The 26,578-nt window shown below is 28.2% G+C and overlaps 1 protein-coding gene and 1 long non-coding RNA gene across 3 annotated transcripts in view; one reads left to right on the top strand and one right to left on the bottom strand.

Moving 5' to 3' along the window:
• LOC139426348 (uncharacterized) overlaps positions 1 to 26,578 on the top strand; it is a 186,892-nt gene that overhangs the window by 88,727 nt on the left and 71,587 nt on the right. The gene's annotated exons all lie outside the window — the stretch shown is intronic.
• Positions 1 to 26,578, bottom strand: part of LOC107442768 (LIM homeobox transcription factor 1-beta) — a 116,077-nt gene that overhangs the window by 43,179 nt on the left and 46,320 nt on the right. The window lies entirely within an intron of this gene.

Genomic DNA, 26,578 nt, shown 5'->3' with positions numbered 1-26,578 from the left:
TTTTATGAATTTGAACAAGAGTTAAAAAAAGAAAGCCTTATCTAAAATCTTAAGGCAATGTAAAATCAGTAAAGCCTTATATTACTTAAGCATTTCATTCTCAAGTTCGAATAATTTTTCCACGTGCAACGCATGCACTGCCTTCAATATTTATTGATTTTATTCGAAAAGGTTTTCTATAAAAATATTTAATTGAAAATTTTTATTGAAAAAAAATAGCTTTAAAAAATTACATAGAACCAAGTATACTTTAATTGCAATAAAGATAATGACATAATAATTTTTCATTTCAAAAACTTATACAATATGATTTTAAAATATAAATTACTTTGGAAGATTTAAATACTTAATGGTATAGATTACTTTAACAGAATTTTACATCTCAATAAGATACAATCTCAATAAGATGTTAAATTGAACTATATATCCATTAAATTTAAACCTTGGAGTCATGTCATCAAGTTTTAAAAGTCTGGTAATATTTTTCCTCTTAACACCATATTAAGGTTACAGAACATTTGAACGACGTTATTGTCCGATAAATAAAATGACCAATGAAAGTCTGTTACAAACATTATACAATAAATGATAGTTTCTAAACGTAATCAAAATTTTAATGTAAGAAATTTTGTAACATCTTCCATTTAGAAAAACTGATTTTTAAACGGAATTTTCACAAAGAAAAATAACGTCTTTAAAATAAGCTAAGCTTTAACGATATATTATTTAAGCCTACGAAAGCTTTTTAAAAGATCCTTCAATGCCAAATCATACACACAATTCAAGTTCCGTCGAACAATTGAAGATTTCGAACACTCAACTTGAAAATGATATAGATTTAAGTTAGCTGAATTTTCCATCCTGGTGTTATTTGGTCCCGAAACCATAAATTTCGACATACTTTCGAATCTATGCTTAAGACCAATCTAAGCCGTTATTAAGGTAACTATAACATTTGAACACTCATTCGAATACTCAACAAAAATGACACACTCAACTAAAACACTCTGAACACTCAACTAACATTCGAACACTCAGCTTAATGATATAAATTTACGTTAGCTGAATTTTCCCTCTTAGTATTGTTTGGTCGCGAATCCATAAATTTCGCCAACTTTTGAACTTATGCTTAAGACTAATCTATGTCGGTATTCTATAGAATAACATTTAAACCCTCTTCTATCTATCCTTTCTATTTATTTCTTTTAAAATCATGGCATGTTTTCAAATCTTAGCAACTCCATAATTATAATTGTTTAATTTTTTAATATATTTTTGAGGTAATACTTTATTTATTTATCTTAAAATGTATTATCAAATTTTTTCAACAAAATATTTTTTTCAATATATCGAATGCATTTTTTTAGTTTAATGTAAAATTATATAAAAAGTCAAGAACTCATAGTTTATTAAATAAACCATAGTTTCCAAACATGGAGAATATAAACATTATGTAAGAGTTAATATAATATATATATTTTATATTTTTAGAGAATGATTTTGCAACAGTGACTTAACTACAAAGTAACCCCCTCTAAATTTTAAGTACGTAAACATCTTCTTTAGTGCTACAAATCTTCTTAAAAGGTTTTTCAATTCTAGCATATGAACATAAATCAAGATAAGTAGTAGATATGAAGGATTCGAACGTACATAAAAATAGTGGTGTGGATTTATACTTGCTGAATTTCTCTTCCTGGTTTTTCTTTTAGTTTCGTACCTTAAAGTTTCGTAAGATTTTTTAATTTAGCTTAAAATCCACCTTAGTCATTATTGAGGTAACTATGAAATAAAATTAAAGCTCTCCTTAATTTATTCTTTCGATTTATTTTCTTTAAAATCATGCTTTGAAATCGAAAAAACTCCATAATTATGATTGCGTAATTTTTTTCTTTTATCTTATTTTCAAAGTATTAATTTATTTACTTACTTTAAAAATGTATAATCAAATTTTCCCCACAAATTACATTTTTATGCACATCAAATACATATTTTTAGTTTAAAACTGAACTGCGAAAAAAGTCAACTACTCATAATATTATAAAATTAACAGTAATCCAGAAACAAAATTTAAATATTGTGTAATAAGTTAACAAACACATATTTTCTATTTATAGTTCGATTTTTAAATAATAAATTAACAACAAAATATGTAAAGCAAATTTTAAATAAGCCAATATCTTCTTTAATCCTACAAAATCCATTTAAAAGATCCTTCAGCGCCACTTCACGCACATAATTCAAGTTCAGTCGAACATATGAAGGATTCGAACGCTCAACATAAGAATGGTATGTTGAATGCTCGAATCCGTGTAGACTTACGCTCGCTGATTTTTCCATCCTGGTTTTGTTTAGTTCCGAATCTAAAAGTTGTGCAAGATTTTCAAACCAATCTGAACTTTAAAAAAATCTAAGCCGCTGTTGAGATAAACATGGGATATCATTTGGACCCCCCCCTTCACAACATCTTTCTACCCCCTCACCCCTTATGTCTCCTCGTGTTTCAATGTTTTTCAAAGTGTCTTTCTCGATTTATTCTTTCGATTTATTTTCTTTAAAATAATGCTTTGAAATCGAAAAAACTCCACAATTATGATTGTATAATATTTTCCTTTGCCTTATTTCCAAAGTATTAATTTATTTACTTACCTTAAAATGTATAATCAAATTTTCCCGACAAAATACATTTTTATGCACTTCAAATGCATATTTTTAGTTTAAAACTAAATTGTGAAAAAAGTAGACTGCTCATAGTATTATGAAATTAACAATAGTCCAGAAGCGAAATTTAAATATTGAGCACATATTTTCTATTTACAGTTCGATTTTTAAACAATAAATTAACTGAAAAATATGTAAAGCATATTTTAAATAAGCCAATATCTTCTTTAATCCGATAAAATCCTTTTAAAAAGATCCTTCAGCGCCAGTTCACGCACATAATTCAAGTTCAGTCGAACATATGAAGGATTCGAACGCTCAACATAAGAATGGTATGTTGAATTCTCGAATCCGTACAGATTTACGCTCGCTGATTTTGCCATCCTGGTTTTGTTTAGTTTCGAATCTAAAAGTTGCGCAAGATTTTCAAACTTAAGCTTTAAACCAATCTAAGCCGCTGTTGAGATAAACCTGGGATATCGTTTGGACCCCCCTTCGCAACATCTTTCCACCCCCTCTTCCCTTATGTCTCCTCGTGTTTTCACGCGCCATCAAATCTCACCCAATTGAAGTGCAAAGAAAATGTTTTCAAGGGATGGAGGGACGCGAGAGAGATTTTGAGCATCTTTTCGAGAATATTTATCCAGTGGAGTCTTCTTCTGACCGGATTGGAGGATAAAGTTCAAGAGGCTTCCCACTAGAAGATAAATTAGTTTTCGACTGGTGGTTGTGCGAGGGTATGGGGTGGATTCTGTATGAGTTTTATGTCTATGCTTGGGGAAACTACGTATATTAAAAAATGAAGATCCCTTCTTCAAATGGCGCAAACATTCTTTTGTTGTGACAAAGTTCTTTAAGAAGGTTTCGATTCAATCCGGTTAGCTTTATCGAGTTTTCGCCGGTCGAATATAATTAGCAGGGTAGGTTTTGGGAATTCATAATTAAAAATTTTGGACGGAGATTCTTTGGAAGTAAAAATATTTTTGGTACTGGGAATGAACGAGATTTTGGAGTTTAAAAAAATAGCAATAAGAATGAAAAACAGGAGCTTCGAAGTTTTTATTATTATTATTAAACGCAAGAAAAAAATCTATATATTTACTTCTAAAGCATTTAAAAAAAAATACGGTACAAAGGCAATTTAGCTAGAATGTAATCATATATTGTCAGTTTTTATATAAAAAAACGTAGTTTTTTTTTAAATAAAATCACGTAGTTTTTCATTTATAAATAACATTCGAAGCATTTTTTTCAATCAAACAATAGCAAGTAACTTATCTCCAAGTATTACTCCCCAGTTGTGCTGCCTTTTCCCACCTTCTTATTTATCTGTTTTTACCACACACTGATAAGACCGTATTTTTCATTCCCCTCTTCAGTTCCCTAGTTGTCACACCCCCTTTGAGTTAATTAAATATTTTTGTCCTAATATTTGTACAGTTTTCAAAAAAAAAAAAAAAAAACTGACCACTCTGGATAACTTTTGATCTAGTACTCAATTCTTCACGTTCTGTGACTCAATCTTAATGGTTTCAGGAGGTGACTTTAATTATGCTAATTAATTGGTGCAGGCGCTAATTTATGCTACGAAATCAAGCACAAAAATGTACTTTCTCTGAATAAACGTACCTATTCTTCAATGGTTTCAGATTTCTCACCCCCAAAGTATATGGGGTAGCCGCAATCTGGGAAATATAGTCCCAATTGTTTAATAATGAGAGCAGTCCAAAGTTTGAACCCCTTAATGTTAATTTCAATTTTTTCATATTTCACCATATCTCGAGAAATTTTTTTAAAGAATTGAAAAATGTTTGCACTCAGTTATGAAATTCGTTTAGCAAAAAATAACTTTTAGTATATATTTTATATTTTTAATTATTTTACTCAATAACAGTAAAAAAAATTTAATTGTAAGGTATACGATTTTTGACATCATTTTAAAGGATGAAATTTTACATAGCAAAATGCAGAATTTGATTCGCCAAGGGTCAAACAGTTCCTGAGAAATTTTAAAAATTCATATTTTCAAATTTAAATTTATAGCTATTTTCGATCTATATTTTTCAAGTGCAAACGATAGTTAGTGTTTATAAAATCCGAGATAGAGTTTTATATGTTTTTTTTTATTATTATCTCTAGCGAATACGAGGTGAGTTTCCATTTTATTTTTCATAATACTTGAAACTTTACTATACTAAATATTTAGTATTTTTAATATACTAAAAATACTTTAAAAATTCAAAAATTTAAATACTTTTTTTTTCACGTTCATTTTTATTTTCATGTTTTTAAACTTTACAACGAAATATCTCCGAAACTATAAATAAAAAGTTAGCTGCAGAAAATCTAAATTATGTATGGTTTAGTTTGTTAAAAGAAAATTGAAAAATATATTTTTAATTCCTGAATCATATGTTTTTTAACATAATAAGAAGAAAAATTCGCTGTTTTAGAATTCAGAAATTTAAAATAGATTTACTATAATGAATAATACTGGAATAAAAGAAATGAATATTTTCTAAGTAAGTTTCAATAAATTTTAAAGTTAAGCTGAATAAGTTTTCTAAAAAAAATTGTTAAAACTAAAGCCCAATTAAAAATTAAAAGTATTAAATTTTTAAAAATATTTAAATTTTTTAAATTTTTTTATAAACTATGTGAGAATTTTTTTTATACTTATTAAATAATACTACAACTCAAAAAAATTAAGGAATACATGCAAGAATACATACGTGTAAAGAATACATGCTTCGAACTTCCTAAAGAATAAAAGTTTGCATTTTCATATTAAGTTCAACAATAAATGTTCTATAAAGAAACTAATATTCAGGCACAAGTCAATATCACTTATAGTTAACGTTTCGAAATATAAAAATTTTCAGATAAAATTTCAGTAAATTGGAGATGCATTTATTTCAATATCTAAAGCTAGTGAAAAACATTTTTATTAAATTTTTTGGGTACATTTTTTTTTGCAAATTGTAAATCTAGAAAGAAATATTTCTTTTGTAAAAAAGACTACGCTTTTACGCTGTTTTTAATACCAGCTTTCATCTCATATTTCGCTAAATATCCCTTCTCTAGTTCAAACTAAACAAAACAAGATAGAAGTAAAAATATTAAGAAAAAAAATCGTTTGCTAAAAAATGAAGACATATTTCAGCCCTATCTCCACTCCAACAACCAAACGATTTTTTCCCTCTCTTAGGTAAACGTTCGTAAAGCAAACAAAAGGGAGTCTTACGCGTGGCGTTTTTGAAACAAAGTTGTCTAAGTTCGTCTTTTTCCCAGCCACTTCAGAAGACGAGCAGATAACAACCTTTGCAATATTTTGCAACGCCTGCCTCATCCAGTGTTTACTTTTGCAACCACGCGACCAGGCATGCCGCTCAGTTTTGTATGGATGACTTATGATGAATGAGGGGTCGTTCTGAAATATTTCAAACTTTCCCTCATTTAGTTTTTATCGGAAAACGAAGAAGATTTCGTATATATTAAATTGAATTTCGATTCTAAGTTTGATGCTGCATTGGGCATAAGCGATTACTTTTAATAGGCCTTTTGTCCTCTAATACACATTGGAAAAATTTTGGGGCATAGAGCATGTGAATATGAGTAGGCCAATTATAAATATGTGCACATATTGCTCATATATATGTATTTGTATACAAATGCACAAATTTGTATTAAAAAAAACTGGCTTAAAACTTATGTTTTCTAATTTTCTTTAAGAAACATGTTACTAATAGTCCGATACTGAAGGATTTAGGGCAATACAATGATAAGCCCCATTTTGCTCAAACGTCAATTTTTGCACCGAACTTCAGATTCAGATAATTACTATATAAGTTTCCGCATTTTTTTTTTCGCAAAATAACACCGCTCTACATATGGAAATAGTTAGATTTTTTTAAAATCATAATTGCTCTCCTGAACATTTGTATATGTGGCTTAACATTTCATTTCCCTGAACCATTTAATATCGCTTAATTTATATACTTATACGGTAGAGAATCTGTGGCCCCAAATTCAAATTATTTTAATCAACAATAAAAGTTTAAAAATCATCATTTTGAAATTTTTTATAAATATTCATCATATTAAAAGCCGTTTGCCTATCCATTATTCGGTTTCCATTAGTAAAATGCGATCTTCTTTTAAATCAATAAGCTGGTTTAATTGGTTAACTGCAGTTTTTCAAGAATAGCTTTTAAATTGCGATAAGCTTAAATTAAATTTAATAAATTTTCCATAGAAAATATTACAGTAAACTATCTTTATATTTTACCAAAGAAGATAAACTGATTACAGCTAAAGACATTGCATTTTTTTTCAACTTTCGTAAAAAGAATTACAGTAAGTCAGTGCAAGATAATAAAATTAAAATGTGAATAGCCGGTAAAATATGTTTTACTTACTTAAATCATAAAAAAAACTTAATATTTTGTTGAAATTGACAATAGAACATTATATGGCCCAAAACGTAACTCAGTTCTTATCTAAAGTGGTAAATTTTAATTCGTTTTATAAATAGAAACAATATTCAGCGAATTCAAAAACGCTTGTTTAGTATTTGGTTCAATCATCGCTTTGACGCTCTCATAAAACTTCATCAATTGATATTGAAAAAATAAACGCATTTCGGATATTCATACAAATGAATCCAGTCTCAATAGCGTATTAATGAAAGCTTAATTTAAAATATTTACAACAAATTATACACCAAATTGAAGAAAACCTAACCTATTTTTCTTTTCTGGTATATCCACTTGGTTGACAAGTGCTGAGAGAATTGGACTTAAGGTTGGGTGTATGAGCACATACTGATTATTTATTAGAAAGACTAGGCTAATTTACTTTCAATTTGCTGCATGAGTTTTTGTAAATAGCTAAAATTAAGCTTTTATAATGCATCACTGAAACTTATACAATTTCTTATTAACACCCTGTATTATGTTTTATAATTTTCCATTATTATGTTTGGTCTTTTTCTTTAAATAAAAATTTATGCATGTGAAGAGAATGTTCAAATACCATATACATTTTGTAATTTTCAATTACTTGGTATTTTATTGTTCTTTGGGTTACTTCTTTTACAGAAAAAACAAATATCTGCATGCAGCCAATTTTTGCAAATAATATACTAAATATATAAAATATTAAATATATAAAATACTAAATTCATAAAATACTAAATATATAAAACACTAAATATGTAAAATCCTATTATAAAATCCTAAATACATTAAATACTAAATATATAAAATACTAAATATATTAAATACTAAATATATTAAATACTAAATATATAAAATACTAAATATGTAAAATACTAAATATATGAACAGATCAAAGTATCCTTAATTTATATGTTACTTTTTCCATTTACAAATGCAAAACAACTATAAAGGTATTAAATTTAATTTAATTCACAAATACAAAATTTAATAAAATTTTGATTTTCTTTAACAGTATAAAAAAAATTCATTTAACAGAAAAAAAATTAGTTAAATTATTCAATAGAATTATACTTTAGATATTTAGTTTCACAATATAAAAATTCTATTTAATTTTAAAGACATTCAGTAGTTTATATTTCATACTTACATAGACTGAACTACTGTTCAAACGCAACGAAGAAACTCGTTTATTAAATAGCTCATTTAATGACGGATTAAATCAAGACTTTTTTTTCTAAAAGAGAAAGATGGAGCTCTCAAGCAGAAAAAAGGCTCTAAATTGGACAAACTGGTAGCAAAGTAAATCTACAACTGAGCTCTTTCTAACACTCATATAATATAAAATAAATATAAAAACAATTTGGGAAAATATAGGACAGAAAACTTTATAAAGTATATTTCTAAAATTAAACATTGGTAGAAATTAAGAAATTTTTGCCGATTGTCTAATGAACCATAAATGAAAGATATTACTAGTCTTTGCACATTCTATACTTGATCCGTTTAAGCGTATTTATTAGATTTTGTTGAAAAAAAGTTAAGAAAGTAAACTTAAATAATAAAAAAAATAGAATACAAAGAATGCATAATGTTCATATTTATGATTAAATATGGTATTGTGTGTCAAAAACACAGACTAAAATCTGAAACTGAAAATCAAAAAACCAAAATAGCATACCATTCTTTTACAGTGATTACTAAACTGGAGAACCACTGATAATTTATTCCATGGTGATCTGGGTCACACTTTAGTGGCTCCAGACAACCACCCCGTTTGCTTTAAGTCCTAAAATTAACTATTAATATTATAAAAAAAGGAAAAATATTGTAATCATATCGAATATGAGTAAAATTTTTAAAAAAAGCAATATATTAGCATAATGACTTTTCTTAATGCTATATTCATTTTCATAATTCTATTCATTTTCTTAATGCTATATTTAATCTAATGGTATTTGAACCACATAAAATAATTTTACAACAACAAACTACCATATCAAATTTTCCTGTTAATGATTTTAATACGAGCATATATTTCTCTCATTTTTGTTTCTATGAAACATTAATCATATTTTTTTTTTAAAAAAATGCTCCTCAATTTGTTCATCTCCCCCACTAAGTCCTATTGAGGATTAGTCGTAATTTTTAGTCGCCTTCGAAGTTGACATCTAGGCTTTGGAGAGAGATTAAAGTCTCTTAGCAGAACCTCATCTTTCAGCTGAGTTGGGAACACTCCACCCCCCTTCCCAACTCCTCTTTATTCCCGTTCTCACACCTCTATTACGATATATCGATGGGAAAACTTGATGTTTGCTCAAGGTCCTAACGCCTCACTTAGAAGTGTGGACCAGGCTTTTGTCCCATCCGCTGTCCCAAGAGGCCGCAAAATACCCGGATTACACTCTTTCCTAACACCTCCGCATGGCACTTCTCAGTCTGTTTGTAAGTAATTTTTTTTTCCTTTTTTTGCAAACGTGAGGTGTGCGTGTGTTTTTTGACGTCTCACTTTGGCAAAAAGGAGCATGAGCAAGCGTTTTACAAGTGATATTTTTGCATATTTTATTCTCATGGATTTTTTTTGTGACAATGGCAGGGATGGTCGTCCTTTCTGCGCTCTCCTCCTTTCTGTCTTTGCAACTTCAGCAATGATGATTCAGCACGGAGGTGCTAAAGAAAGGGAGGAAGAACTAGGAAGTGCTTGAAGAATTTAGTTGCTAAAATTATGAAAGGTTTATTCTGTTTAAAAATCAACACAAAATAAATGTCTTTTATTTCCCATCTGAAAGTCGATAAAAAAGAAACATTGAATTGTTTCAAAATCAAAGAAAAAGTACTAAGGGTAATTTTCTCTTTCGAAGCATATTAATTAATGTGATTAATTAATTATAATAATATGGTGCTGAAAGTAGACAAAAAAACAACCAATGAATTGTTTCAGAATCAGAGAAAAGTATTAAGGATTATTTTCTCCTTAAAAGCATAGCAATTAAGGTGATTAATTAATAATAAGAGTCTGACGATTTGATATTGAAGTGCTAAAAGGAAAACTGGGAAGCGACTAGAAAAATTTAGTTGCTAATATTATGAAAGATTAAAACTCAACACAAAATCAAAGAGTTTTTTTTCTTTTCTGAAGGTAGACAAAAAACAATGAATTGTTTAAAAATCAAAGAAAAAGTATTAAGGATTATTTTATCCTTTAAAGCATAGTAATTAAGGTGATTAATTAATAATGTGGATCTGACGATTCGGTACTGAAGTGCTAAAAGGAGAACTGGTTAGCGACTAGAAAAATTTAGCTGCTAAAAGTAAGAACGATTATTCTGTTTAAAATTCAACACAAAATATTTTTCTTTCTTTTCTAAAAGTAGACAAAAAAGAAACAATGAATTGCTTTGAAATCTAAGGATAAGCACTGAAACCTCTTTTTTTAAAGCATAGTTATTAAGGTGATTAATCAATAATTAATCAATAATGTGGTACTGACGATTTGGTATTGAAGTGCTAAAAGAAAAATTTAGTAGCTAAAATTATGAAATATTACTTTTTTTTGAAATCACACAAAATAAATGTTCTCTTTTTAATTTATGAAGGAAACTGTCAGGGTCACGTGATGTAATAACACGCATTTTCTGATGTTGCGAGCTAAAAGCTTGATATTATAGATATGATCATTTTTTTTTTNAAACTTGATGTTTGCTCAAGGTCCTAACGCCTCACTTAGAAGTGTGGACCAGGCTTTTGTCCCATCCGCTGTCCCAAGAGGCCGCAAAATACCCGGATTACACTCTTTCCTAACACCTCCGCATGGCACTTCTCAGTCTGTTTGTAAGTAATTTTTTTTCTTCCTTTTTTGCAAACGTGAGGTGTGCGTGTGTTTTTTGACGTCTCACTTTGGCAAAAAGGAGCATGAGCAAGCGTTTTACAAGTGATATTTTTGCATATTTTATTCTCATGGATTTTTTTTGTGACAATGGCAGGGATGGTCGTCCTTTCTGCGCTCTCCTCCTTTCTGTCTTTGCAACTTCAGCAATGATGATTCAGCACGGAGGTGCTAAAGAAAGGGAGGAAGAACTAGGAAGTGCTTGAAGAATTTAGTTGCTAAAATTATGAAAGGTTTATTCTGTTTAAAAATCAACACAAAATAAATGTCTTTTATTTCCCATCTAAAAGTCGATGAAAAAGAAACATTGAATTGTTTCAAAATCAAAGAAAAAATACTAAGGGTTATTTTCTCGCTTGAAGCATATTAATTAATGTGATTAATTAATTATAATAACGTGGTTCTGACGGCTTGATACTGAAGTGGTGAAAGATGAACTGAGAAGAGCTAGAATTTAGTTGCTAAAATTATGAATGATTATTCAGTTTAAAAATCATCACAAAATTAAAGTGCTTTTTCTTCTTTTCTAAAAGTAGACAAAAAAAAACAATAAATTGTTTCAAAATCAAAGAGTATTAAGGGTTATTTTCTTCTTAAAAGCATAGTAATTAAGGGGATTAATTAATAATAAGAGTCTGACGATTTGGTATTGAAGTGCTAAAAGGAGAACTGGGAGGAGACTAGAAAAATTTAGTTGCTAAAATTATGAAAGATTAAAAATCAACATAAAATCAAAGAGTTGTTTTTCTTTTCTAAAAGTAGACAAAAAACAATGAATTGTTTAAAAATCAAAGAAAAAGTATTAAGGATTATTTTATCCTTTAAAGCATAGTAATTAAGGTGATTAATTTATGTGGATCTGGTGATTCGGTACTGAAGTGCTAAAAGGAGAACTGGTAAGCGACTAGAAAAATTTAGCTGCTAAAATTAAGAAAGATTATTCTGTTTAAAAATTAACACAAAATAATTTTTTTTTCTTTTCTAAAAGTAGACAAAAAAGAAACAATAAATTGTTCTGAAATCTAAGGAAAAGCACTGAAACCTCTTTTATTTAAAAGCATAGTTATTAAGGTGATGATTCAATAATTAATCAATAGTGTGGTACTGACGATTTTGTATTTAAGTGCTAAAAGGAAACCTCGGAAGGGCTAGAAAAATTTAGAATGAAATGTTATTCTTTTTTGAAATCTCATAAAATAAATGTTCTCTTTTTGACTTATGAAAGATTAGAAAGAAACAATAAACTAATCTAAAATTAAAGAAATACTTAGAGATATTACCCAAGTAAAAGCATAGCAATTAATATGATGTGTAATTAAGCGATGCAGAGTTATAATAAAACAAATCTCTGTTACGGAACCTTATTACTTACAATCTACTTTCTTAAATACGAACAAAATTAGTCAACAAGTATACTATACGACTCGGTAAATTTTATCACAATATTTTTACAATTTTCAAACAAGCATGAAAAAGAGTATAAAAAATGACTTCTGAACAACTTTTGATCGAAAAATCGAATTTTCACGTACTTGCATGCAATGTTAATTGTTCGAAGAGTCTAATTTGAGCATGTGATATTTTAAGTTACAAAACCGAATACAAAAGCTTACTTTATATAAATAAACATAATCTTTTCGAATTCGCTGTTTTACACTACCAACTAAATGTCGTCAAAAGTTTCGAACCCTTAAAGTTAATTTAACTTCATGGTTTTTCTTTTTATCTCCGAAACTATTTATGCAAATCAAAAAGAATTTTACACTCAAATGCAAAATTAGTTAATCAAAATATAAGCCCATAGTAAATATAGTTTATCATAATTAATAATATATTTTAATATTTAATTTAGTTAATGGTTGTAAAACATTTAAATTACAAGATACTCAAATTTTCAGATCACTTTGAAATCTTCGATTTTAAATGACTAACTTCAAAGTTTAAATAAAATTGGTCCTACAGTTCTTGAGAAAGAAACATTAAACAATATTAATCGATGAAATTTTATCATTCAAAAACAATTGGGTGATTTCCCGTCAAATCTTGAATAGTTTTTCATTTAAAAATACATAGTTTAAAATTAAAATTTGTATATTTTGAATTTCATAAGTGATAGATCACTAGAGAAATATAAAAAAAAATAATAAAAGATATTTTCGTGAAATTATCTTTTCGAGAAACGAGTTCTACGATTGTATACAAAATAATTTTGTTTCAAAATACTAGTTCTATCTAGAGGTTTATGATCAGAGCAGTTAAGATCAAATGTTATTCATCTATACCTGTTCTTAATTTACGTACATATCTTTCTTTTAAGCATATAGTTAGTATAAAAAATGTTAATGATTTCTAAAACAAAAAAATTCAAATTCTTCATAGAAAACTGCAGATATTAAATAAAGACGGAAACGTTATATTAAGACATAAGGTAAATGGTAATACAGGAAATAAGTAACAAATGGGATCAATCGAGATCAGTCATTACCTATTTCTTCCTAACTCCCATTTAAAAACTCATTCACTATATTGTCCACTGCACAAATTTTGGCTATTATACGCGATTCTCAATTTTTTTGCTTTTTTTACGTCTTCTTCACTCTTTATAATCACTATTCCTTTTATGACCACTATAATTTTTATAGCCACTACACTCTTATTTTGAGAGTTTTAGAGAAGACACTATGTGACCTAATTTTAATTTAGTAGCGTAGCTTCAACCTGATTTTAATTATCTGGCAAAAAGATTGTATTTTGTATAAAAAAGTGCTGAAGTATTAATTTTATTTAATATGATAAATTTTGGAATTCGAATACTTTTCCTGAACCATGATTTTTTTTTTATTTAACTTGCTTTATTTAATATTTGTTTCATCAGCATTTATGTCATTTAATGCAATTTCAACGTTATGTCTTTATCATATTAAATGTCATTATGACATTTTATATGATTAAGCTCAGTTTTTGGAATTCGTATACTTTTGCGCTATTATGATTATATACAAAACTATTTGTATTCACTAATAAAATCCTAAGGTAAATAGAATAATGTGAAATTTTTCATACTATTTACCGATTAAATTTGACCATTTAATTTAAAGAAATGAATTTTCAAAGTAGAAAGAGGGGGAACAAACGCAAGCAAAAAGAATTCTTTATAGTATATTTTAAGTGAATAATTTCCACTTTCGTAGAAAAACTGCTTTATGCTAAGAAACAACAATTATTGCGAAGCAATCATCGAGGTTGGTGAGCGGCTGCGAACAGGGGCTCAGCCCCCTAGTAAGAAATAATTTTCGGGAATGAGTCTGTTTGAGTCTGTTTCTCAGTCTGTTTGTAAGTAATTTTTTTTCTTCCTTTTTTGCAAACGTGAGGTGTGCGTGTGTTTTTTGACGTCTCACTTTGGCAAAAAGGAGCATGAGCAAGCGTTTTACAAGTGATATTTTTGCATATTTTATTCTCATGGATTTTTTTTGTGACAATGGCAGGGATGGTCGTCCTTTCTGCGCTCTCCTCCTTTCTGTCTTTGCAACTTCAGCAATGATGATTCAGCACGGAGGTGCTAAAGAAAGGGAGGAAGAACTAGGAAGTGCTTGAAGAATTTAGTTGCNTTGAAACAAGGGATGAAAAAGAATAATAAAATGGTGAATTAGTTTTTGTAGAATTTTGCGTTATTTCTTTTGTAAAAGGTTACGACTGACAGAAACAATGGCAGCAATTAGAAAGAAACAATGAATTATTCCAAAATTGAGGAAATACTTAGAGATATTACCTGAGTAAAAGCATAGCAATTAATATGATGTATAATTAAACGATGCAGAGTTGTAATAAAATAAATCTCTGCTATGGAGCCTTATTACTTAAAATCTCCTCTCTTAAATACAAACAAAATTAGTCAATAAGTATACTATATGACTTGGTAAATTTTTTCACAATATTTTTACAATTTTCAAACAAGCATGAAAAAGAGTATGCTAAATAACATCTGAACAACTTTTGATCTAAAAATCGAATTTTCACGTACTTGCATGCAATGTTAATTGTTCGAAGAGTTGTCTAATTTGAGCATGTGATATTTTAAGTTACGAAACCGAACACAAAAGCGTACTTTATATAAATAAACATAATCTTTCTGAACTCTGTGTTTTACACTACCAACTAAAAGTGGTCAAGTGTTTTGAACCCTTATAGCTAATTTAAGTTTATGGGTTTTCTCTTTATCTCCGAAACTATTTACGCGAATCAAAAAGAATTTTACACTCAAATGCAAAATTAGTTAATCAAAATATAAACCCATGGTAAATATTGTTTATCATAATTAATAATATCTTTTAATATTTAATTTAGTTAATGGTCGTAAAGCATTTAAATTACAAGATGTTCAAATTTTCTGATCACTTTAAAATCTTCGATTTAAAATGAGTAACTTCAAAGTTTAAACAAAATTGGTCCTACAGTTCTTGAAAAAAAAGATATTTTCGAGAAATTATCTTTTGGTAAAACGAGTTCTACTATTGTATGCAAAATAATTTTGTTTCAAAATACTAGTTCTATATAGAGGTTTAAGATCATAATGGTTAAGATCAAACGTTATTCATCTATTCCTCTTCTTAATTTGCGTACATACTTTACTTTTACATCGATCGAGATCAGTCATTATCTATTTCTTCCTAGGTCCCATTTAAAAACTCTTTTCACCCTTATGTCATCATATTAAAAAAAAAACATTATACTAAGACATAAGGTATATAGTAATACAGCAAATAAGTACAAATGGGATCGATCGAGATCAGTCATTATCTATTTCTTCCTAGGTCACATTTAAAAACTCTTTTCACCCTTATGTCATCAAATAAAAAAAAAACATTATACTAAGACATAAGGTATATAGCAATACAGCAAATAAGTACAAATGGGATCGATCGAGATCAGTCATTATCTATTTCTTACTAGGTCCCATTTAAAAACTCTTTTCACCCTTATGTCATCAAATAAAAAAAAACATTATACTAAGACATAAGGTATATAGTAATACAGCAAATAAGTACAAATGGGATCAATCGAGATCAGTCATTATCTATTTCTTCCTAGGTCCCATTTAAAAACTGTTTTCACCCTTATGTCATCAAATAAAAGAAAACATTATGCTAAGACATAAGGTATATAGTAATACAGCAAATAAGTACAAATGGGATCGATCGAGATCAGTCATTATCTATTTCTTCCTAGGTCCCATTTAAAAACTCTTTTCACCCTTATGTCATCAAATAAAAAAACATTATACTAAGACATAAGGTATATAGTAATAGAGCAAATAAGTACAAATGGGATCGATCGAGATCAGTCATTATCTATTTCTTCCTAGGTCCCATTTAAAAACTCTTTTCACCCTTATGTCATCAAATTAAAAAAAAACATTATACTAAGACATAAGGTATATAGTAATACAGCAAATAAGTACAAATGGGATCGATCGAGATCAGGCATTATCTATTTCTTCCTAGCTCCCTTTTAAAAACTCTTTTCAATATATATTGTCCACTGCACAAATTTTGACTATTATACACGATTCCCTATTTTATTTTTATTTTTTTACGTCTTCTTCACTCTTTGTAATCATTATTCCTTTTATGACCACTATAATTTTTATAGCCACTACACTCTTATTCTGAGAGTTTTAGAGAAGACACTATGTGACCTAATTTAAATTTAGTAGGGTAGACTCAATTTCATTTGAATTTTCTGGCAAAAAGATTTTATTTTGTGTAAAAAAGAGCTGAAGTATTAATTTTATTTAATATAATAAAATTTGGAATCCAAATACTTTTCCAGAATCAAGATTTTTTTAAATTTAACTTGCTTTATTTAAAAAAAATTTTATCAGCATTTATGTCATTTAATGTCATTTCAACGTTATGTCTTTATCATATTAAATGTCATTATGACATTTTTTATGATTAAGCTCAGTTTTTGGAAATCAAATACTTTTGTGCTATTATGATTACATACAAAACTATTTATATTCACTAATAGAATCCTAAGGTAAATAGTATAATGTGAAATCTTTCATACTATTTACCAATTAAATTAAGAAAAAATATATATATTCACTAATAGATCCTAATAGAATCCTAAGGTATATAGTATAATGTGAAATTTTTCATACTATTTACCAATTAAATTAAGAAAAATTATTTATATTCACTGATTGATCCTAATAGAATCCTAAGGTAAATAGTATAATGTGAAATCTTTCATACTATTAACCAATTAAATTTGACTCAAAATAAACACTTAATTTAAAGAAATGAATTTTCAAAGTAGAAAGAGGGTGAACAAACGTAAGCAAAAAGAATTCTTTACAGTATATTTTAAGTGAATAATTTCCCCTTTCGTAGAAAAACTGCTTTCTGGTAAAAAAACAACAATTATTGCGAAGCAATCATGGAGGTTGGTGAGCGGCTGCGAACAGGGGCTCAGCCCCCTAGTGAGATATAATTTTCCCAAACTTTTCATTAAAGATGTGAAAATGATGACTTAGGCAAAAGATTTAGTTGATAAAAATTCCATGCGAATTATTTAAGTATTAGTCTAATATAATTTTAAATTAATTTATTATTCATTTTATAACAGTTCTTGATTGACCTTATATTTTTTTTATCAGGAGTAACCTGGTGAATCATAATATCACTGATAGAAAACTGAGAGTCATTAGTTCGATCCCTGTTAGACTATTTGTGATGTTTATACGCAGCAAGTTGCAAATTAAATTAACTATTATTGAAGGTCTTCTTGTTGGTGTGATGTAAAATTTAAGAGAATGGATCGTCTCAGAAGTTGACCATGTCGTCTCACAGGTATCAAAAAAATATGTTTTTCTATTTTTCTCATTTCTAAAAATAGAGCTTAGGAAAATTCCTAAAAATAGAGCTTAGAGGAATGGGTGTATGAATGTATTTTTCATCATTGCTTCGAGTTTCTTAAAAAGTTACTTTATTTTGGTCGAATTCTAAAACTACTTTTAAAGAGATTTTTCAGTTTTTGAAAATTCTTTTGCAGAATATTGCTTGTAGCTTTCAGTTCAGCAAATGCGAAGCCTATTTTTCAATCTAGAGTTATATATTGTTAACTGAATTACATAGGTAGCTTCTTAAACTTTAAACTATTTCCCAAATGGAAGTTAAGTTTATTTTAGTCAGGAAACTTTAGTATTTGTTTCAAATTCCACCAATAACATAATTCAAATCTACTGGAACTAAACCTTTTCCCGAAAACAAACGGGAAAAGGAGAGAAATATTCGGAATTCCAAACCGGAGGGGAGCGATCAGTTGTCAGTGCCAGGTGGTCAAAAAGCTGCCACCTCATTGGTGGACGACATGCCTTTTCCCGTTGCTCCGGATTCGGTCGCCTAGGTTACCGACGACATGTGCAAATGGGTGTATGGTGGGTGTGCGAGGGGAGGGTAAATGTCCGGGATGCTACAAAGGTTGTCTTCTTCCAGAAGTTATTGTCTAGATTCACAAATTCGGTGAAACTAGTAGAGTAGGTCGCCTTTGTTTTCCATCATTAAATGAAATGAATGGTTTAACTTTGGACGGCATGTAGTTTTCAAAAGATCGAAACTGATTTATTATTTACCAAATTGATAATGTCACCCTTGTTACAAACATTTCGTGAAATTACCACTTTAGTCTATGTTTTAAATTATAGTTTAAAAATATTTTAAAACTCATAATATAAGGGCTTAAGACAATAAACTGATAAACTATATTTTTAAATCGTCTGCATCCGTAAGTGATTGTCTAGATTGACAAATTTGGTAAAACTAGTAGAGTATGTTGCTTTTGTTTTCAATCATTAAATAAAATAAAAGGTTTAACTTTGGACGACATGTAGTTTTCAATACGTCGAAACGAACTTATTATTTACCAAATTGTAAGTGTTGCCCTTCTTATAAATGTTTTGTGAAAATTCACATTCACCATTCTAATTTACCATGAAAATTTTAAAATATATTTTTAACTATTACAAAGTTTATAGTATAAGCACTTAGGATAGTTAAATGATGAGTCACATTTTCAAATTGTCTACACTCAAAAGCCATTGTCTAAATTCGCAAATTCGGTGAAACCAGCAGAGTAGGTCACTTTTGAATTCAATTATTAAATTAAATGAATTGTTCAACTTAGATTGGCACGTAGATTTCAATCGAAATGGCTTTATTATTTACCAAGCTGTAAATGGCGTGCTATGTTGTAAAAATTTCGTGAAAATCAGATAAAAACTTTCTAATTTAAAAGTGGTACTATGTTTACATTTTCAGGGCTTAAGACAAGAAAATGATAAGCCATAATTTCAAATTTTTCAGTAGAATGGCCAACATGTGATTATTTGCAGGCTTCAATGGCTCAAAAAGCTTTATAAATTAAAAAATTGTAAGGATTGTTTTACGACAAAAATATTTCAAGTTTTTTTTCATTTCCAATAAAAAAGTTAAAATTAAGTTTAAGAGTATTATTAGAGTAGAGCTTGATATAATATAACAAGCCTCATTTTTAAATGACAGAGGAGAACATGCTCAGATAGCAGGCAACTGTACGGTAAACATTGTATTTTCCTTTTAATTTGGTTAGCATAAAAATGTTGAATAATTAATCTTTTTTCAAACTTAGAAGAAATTTTAGTATTCCATACTTGTTTCCTTAAAGACTGAATAAAGACATGCAAAAAAAATTTATTCCTTAGTTTTTACTGTAAACTTCGTTTTTGTCTTTTCTAGCTTTGTCAAGGCTCCCAAATGCAGCATTTCGTTTGTCTTAAAAACTTACTAATCAGGCCAACCTTCATTTTCACAGTGTCAATATTTGTAAATAAAAACCTGCTCAAATAAACCTTGTTTCAGTGATCATCATAAAATCTAAAATAAACCTTGAGAAGGTGAATTCAACCTCAGTTTGAGAGCACTTTTCTACTTGAGATTTACTTAGGATGATTCATCCTCAGATCATTCAGAAGGTTTTAGTCCTGTTTTGTAAGGGCAGATACAATTTTGATATAAAAGGGTTGATTATGCAAGCTTAATGTAAACCTCGTTACACGTAAACTAATCTAGTTAAGTTCAGCATTGTTTCAAACTTACATGGTTTATTTGCTATTCATTTATAAAACTTGATGGGGGTTTTGTGATAAAGGTTGTTGCTGACATTAAAAGCAACCTTACACTGCTATCTGGGACGGGTTATAATGGAGGTATGTATTTTCTTTCAAAGGGAATAATTGAAGGAGATTATATTTATTCAAGAAACGCTATTATTTTAGGTATATGGGGAGAAAGTTTGTGTTATTAGATTCTTGTAATTAAACTTTGACATTCTTTAACTGAAGTGCTTGGGGTAATATGATAAACAGCATTTTCAAATATTTAGGAAGGAGTTCTTTTCCTTTTCTGTGTGTGAGAAAATTCGCTATTTCTGTGTAGGTAATGAGATGTTTCTAAATATTTTACTGCTGTTTTAGTATACAGTCTAAATTTTCTGTCTGGCGAGCAAAACAACTGAGGAACAGTTTCTGTAAAAATGACACCTTTGGCGTCTTTTCCGAAAAAAGTGCTCTTAAATATTTTCATTCTTTATTTGCCTTAAGCTTTTCAACTGAAACTTTAACAATACTTTCGGAAAACTCAAAAACTATTTGAATTTTTAAAAGAATATTCGAAGATGCGAAGCTTGGTAATTAACTATGTGAAACTTTTTTTGATTAATATCATTACTTAAGTTTTTGGCATAAACATTATTTCACGCCATCAATCTAAAATTATCTTAAATTTAACAAATCTAATTTAAGATAATTTATCGAATTTTAATCTTCAGTTTTAATTGTTTAAGTTTTTATACATTTATATCAAATCACCGTATCATCTCTTATATGCCTTAAGCTCTTCAACTTAAAAATTTAACGTTTTCTTTAAATTCAAAAACAATTTGAATATTTAAAAGGATATTCTATGATACGAAGCTTGATGAATAACTGTGTCAAAAAATTCTTTGATTAATATCATCGCTTAAATTTTAGGTACATACATCTCTTCACGCTATTAATCTAAATTTATCTTAAATTTAACAAATATAACATAAGATAATTTCACGAATCTCAATCTCAAGTTTTTATTATTAATGTGATTTTTTTTATTTGCATAAATTACATTCACCATTGGAGGTGACTTTCAAGGTACATTAACTGCTTTTCTCTATTTTTTCTTTTTTGAAAGCATAAAGAGCAGAAGTTGTGTTTTCACACGTCTTAAATGTCCTCATCATAAAGGTAATATCATGAGGGAAAATTACTTTTTAAATAAAACCTGGACCATTTTTTTTCTACGATAATCACTCTTTAATTCTTAATCTCAAAATAATATGGTGTCTTTATTTTCCCCCTGTCTAGCTTAAAGGTAATTATATGAAAAAAGTTTAAGAACTTTCGAATAAGCTATGAATAATTTTTTAGTGGAATCTCCAAAGGTTGCAAATACATGTTAAAAAATGTGTAGGATCTGTATTTAATTTAGTATTTCGAAAAGGAAAATAAGTTCGCAATTAATCCTAATTTATATAAAAATACATTGCACGATATTTTAATAAGTTATTTTACACAAATAAACTGCTTATAAAATTAAAAATTTTGAATAAAACAATATTTTTTTAAAAATGCACAAAGATTGTTTTGTTAATAAAATCTAAAATTACTATAATTTTATGTAAGAATATGTTGTTAATATTCTAATAGTAACGAAATGAACAATTCTATGAATTTGATAAATAATCAACTGCACTTGAAAGAAAATAAAAAAAAATAGTGAGTGTGAGATAAACGAAATAAACGAAGAAATAAACGAAATGTTATTTGACTCGTTAACGTTATAGAACGATAACAGTTTAAACTGGAACGGTTTTTGTCGCTTTCGAATAAAGTTAAGATTCTATAAATGTTAAGATCTACAACAGATAATATCTAATATTTTTCATACTTTTTAGCTACTTTCGACACCATTTAAAGCACGAGCTTATACAATAAGGATCTCGAGACTGATGAATTAACTTTCCAATAAAAATGGATAGATAGTTATTTAAAATAAAATTTGAAAAAAAAACTATCAAAACGTTTATAATTCGTTATATTACATTCGCGACAACTACAATATTTTAATACACATAAGTAAATATAAATAGGATAAAAATCTGAGCACTTGAATTTATTTTTCCAAAATGAAAACACTTGTAGAATCCTTATTATAAAATTGTGTCAAAATTTAATTTTTTTAATGAAATCTAAAACATTGTTTAAAATTTAAACAAAAAAGGATAAGTGCATTATAGTTTTTTTTATTAAAAAAAACTTAACATATTTAACACTGAACTATTTTTTAAATCGATGCATTTTTTATTTCCCTCACAATCAAGATCACAAAACAAAATTCTCAGTTTAAAACTCAAATTAATATTTTTTTTTTTAAAAAATAAAAGCTATGTATGCTTTTTTTCATTAAAAAAATTGAACCCTATACTGTCATCTACCTTTCTTTTTTTTATGTTATCAGATTTATTCAAACACCTGTCTCGTCTCCGATTCGAACACCTGCGGGTACGTAATTCTTTGTGATAGAAATCCCCTGATCTTTTGAAACTCGTCCATTCTAGAATGGGCCAAATAAAGATAAGTGTATAACTGTTTTTTATTAAAAAAAGTTTCAATCAATAAAAAAATATTTTTTATTGTTCATTTTTCAGTGAACTGGTTAACATTTACTACTTTGATTTTGAATCTGAAATTGTTCCATTCTAGAATGGGTCAAAATAAGATTGGGTGCATTATTGCTTTTTTTTCTTCTTTTTTTTAAAAAAAAGAAGCCTTTTAATTAATAAAAAAATATTTACTATTGTTGCCTTCTCTGTAAACTAGTTAATATTTGCTTTAATTTCAAATTTAAAACTTCCATACTAGAATGGGTCAACTAATAATGGATGTATTACTGTTTTTTCGTCTTACCAATTATTAAACTATTTACCACTGTTGACCTTACAACAAAATGGTTAACATTTAATTGTTTTGTTTTAAAATAAGCTAGTTGATACTTACTGGTTTTGACCTATTTGCCTATTACGGGCTTTGTTACATGCTTCCATTACAGGCTCAGTTTTTAGTATATAATCTTTACTAGTTTTTAGCCTTTAACAGGATTTGAATTTAAAAAATACTGGTTGATGCCAAACATTTATATTTTTGAGTTTTAACTGTATTTCGCAAGATTAAATATTTTTCAGATTTGATTTATTAGATTTTGTAAAATAAAAATGAAAAATAAAATAAATAAAAAGCTTTAAATGGAATGCAGTAAAGTATAGAAAATTCCCTTATTATTTATACCACTTAGTAAATTAGCCAGAACGAAAAAAATTCAAAAACAAATTTTAAGTATAAAATGAAATACTAGTTTCATATTTTACTGTATACAAATATAAAATCGACGAAGTTTTATATGGTGACACTTGTTTACTTATTTGCTAATTTCATACATAATGCGCCTTACTTATATTACATACTTATACTACAAATTCATACATATACTACATAGTCATACATAATACATAGAAAATTACACATATAATGATAATTCTTAAAGCTATAAGATAATTTAAAAAGAAATAATTATTGATTTTAAGTTATGTCATTTTTTTTAAAGTTGAAAAAGAAATTGTATTTTCTGTGTTTCTGGAATTTACCAAATAATAGTAAACAATATTACCTATTCATAAACAATAATGAATTTTCATCTACAATTAACAATTGTATCATTTATAAATCAATGAATAAAAAGACCATTATGATTTTTTTTCGTTACTTTATATGTAACTTATTCTATTACATATCATACAATTACATTAATTATATAATTTATTTCAAAGCTATGCATGCAGCAATCAAAAACCAATTAAAACCAAGCCTAAAGGGGTTGATATTTCTTTTTACGTTAGACTCATCTATACGGTTTATAAGCGTTAAAATATATATTTAGCCTATTACTTAAAAAAATAATAATAAAATAACAACAAAAATTTCGACGTTGATTTTGATGGTCAGAGTTCTTGAGCACCAAAACTTGTTCGATTATGTACACTATTGTTAAAAATATGCTCATGAAAAGGAATAAACTTATTAATAAATGAACTGGAAATTTAATTTTAAGTTATTTTGTCATGCATGATATTGCGAACTTTAAAAGTTGAAATATGGAATAATGCAAGATAATCATTAATATCATATTTTTAAATTTTGACGTCGCACGGAGAGTTCTTCAGAACATAAACTTTTTTAAGTATTGTTAATATTATTATTGCAAACTATTGTTAAGATTATGCATATGAAAAGATGGATAAAACCTCATTAATAAGCAAACAGAAAATTTAATTAATTTATTTTGCCATGCATAATATTACCGACTGAAGAAGTTTAAATATGGAATAATGCAAGATAGTCATTAATAACACATTTAAAAAAAAATTGAAGTCACAAATTTTTGAAATCCATTGAAACTTATTATTAATAATTAATTAATAAATTATTAATAATGGATGGTAAAAAAATTAAATTAGAAAAAAGTTGAAAGAATAATAAATACATGATCGAAGGAGGAAGCTAATAAGTGTTGAAATTAAAGAACAAGGAAGAAATTAATGAAAATTTGAAGAAAAAACAATGTTTAGAAGAAGAAATAGAGACATGAAGGAGTGAGGGGGGAAAGAATTGTAGGTGAAATTGATGATGGGAAGATAGAATGTAGTATAGAATATAGATGGGTAGTTTCAGATTATTAATAATTAAATTGATGAATTAATTAAATTGATGAATTAATAAATTAATAATTAATAAATGATGAAGTCATGTAATCATGTAATGTACTCGTTAGTTGATGGATAACATGATTATCTTTATTTTTTTCGAGATGACGCAATCAGAAATGACTTTTTTTTACCATTTTATTCGTTGCAATATATTTTCTGCAGACCTATTACTTCAATATTAAGTTAATGTAATTTGAACCATAAACGAATGGCATCTGTTTGTATACTCTCTTATGTTTATGCAATAGTAAACTTTTTGTAACTGAAACTTATAATAAAGATCAAAATGGTCTTGTCATTAATTCCGTACTTTCTTGGTGAAAGCATTAATTCAGCAGATAATTAATCAAATTTCTTAGAAAAGCATATTAATTTACAATTAAGAAAGTTTGAGAATCGGTGGCTCAAAGGATAAAACGTTTGCCTTCGTGACGTGACGTGAACCAGGTTCAAATACCAGCTATGGCTGTTCGATACGAATTCCTCCTCCGGCTCGCACCGATCATAGTGCTGACGTAAATTATCCTCAGTGGTAAATGGATCATGGGTTAGCGTCCCCTTGCCATCAGGCAAACCTCGGGAAGTTTTTGATCACCATGTAACGCAAATGTGGGTTAGTTCCATCATAAAGTCCTCCTTGAAGGCTAGTTTCTCCCAGTACTTGATCCAGGAGTTCCTTTGTTTTATAGGTTGGATTCAAAATTACAAGATTTTGCATTCGAACATGGGGAATAGTAAACTCAGAATTGGGTCAGCTGTACGACGCTATAAAAAATGATAAAGTTTGGTGGAGAATTTTAAGGTAGATTAGTTCAAAAATATAGAACAACCATTGCTTTGCTATGCAAAAAAGTTCTCCTTTTGCAGCTCCTTTTTTTAAATTATCATTTTACATCTTCTTGCCGCATGCTAGAATCCTTTTTATTTATCTTTTTATTAACCGGACACTCTTAAGAATCAAAGTCCCTCGCTCATTTGATGCATAATTGCGAATTAATTCACGTATGAATTGGAAATGGTATATAAGGTAGAATACCTTACACTTTGCTTATAATGATAAACAAAATAAATATTTTATATTCGGCAACTAATCCATCAAAATACTTTTTTTCTATAACTCTATCATTGCATTTTGGATTAAAATCCGTTGAGGCTTTATATTTCACTTTAAATTATGTCTCGATTTATTAACTCCCTTCCCTAATATTAACAATAATAAACCATATCTCCTTATAAAGTTGGTTTAAAATGACTTCAAACGGAATAAAGTTATCAAAATACATAATAGAAGGTCCTGAAAATATGGCTATAAACTCTAACCTATGACTGTTTGAACTTATTACTAACGATTAAGTCTATTTTTGTTCGAAAGTGCCTCTACTTTTCACCTCTAGAGGGGAATAAAACGCGGATTAAGGATGGAAATAAATTTTCTATCGCCTAAAAAAGTTTTTTCAATGCCTTTCACGGACACAGTTTTAAGCGCGAAAAGGCAAGCACGTGTTTACATCTAGACATTGGCTTTGCTCTCCCCTAGTTGGGCTTAAAAAAATTATTCCAACAGGGGGCGCAGCGGAAGAATCATATTTGAATGAGAATAAAACCGAGAAATCGGAGACCCCCTTTATCCCGACAGGGGTGCTCCAGACTCACTCCCCCCCTATCGAATCTTGGAAGCACG

The sequence above is a fragment of the Parasteatoda tepidariorum genome, chromosome 8 (genome assembly GCF_043381705.1).
Source record: "Parasteatoda tepidariorum isolate YZ-2023 chromosome 8, CAS_Ptep_4.0, whole genome shotgun sequence".
NCBI lineage: Eukaryota > Metazoa > Arthropoda > Arachnida > Araneae > Theridiidae > Parasteatoda > Parasteatoda tepidariorum.
Note: the sequence above shows the minus strand (reverse complement) of the source record. Positions and strands in the feature narration are given on the sequence as shown.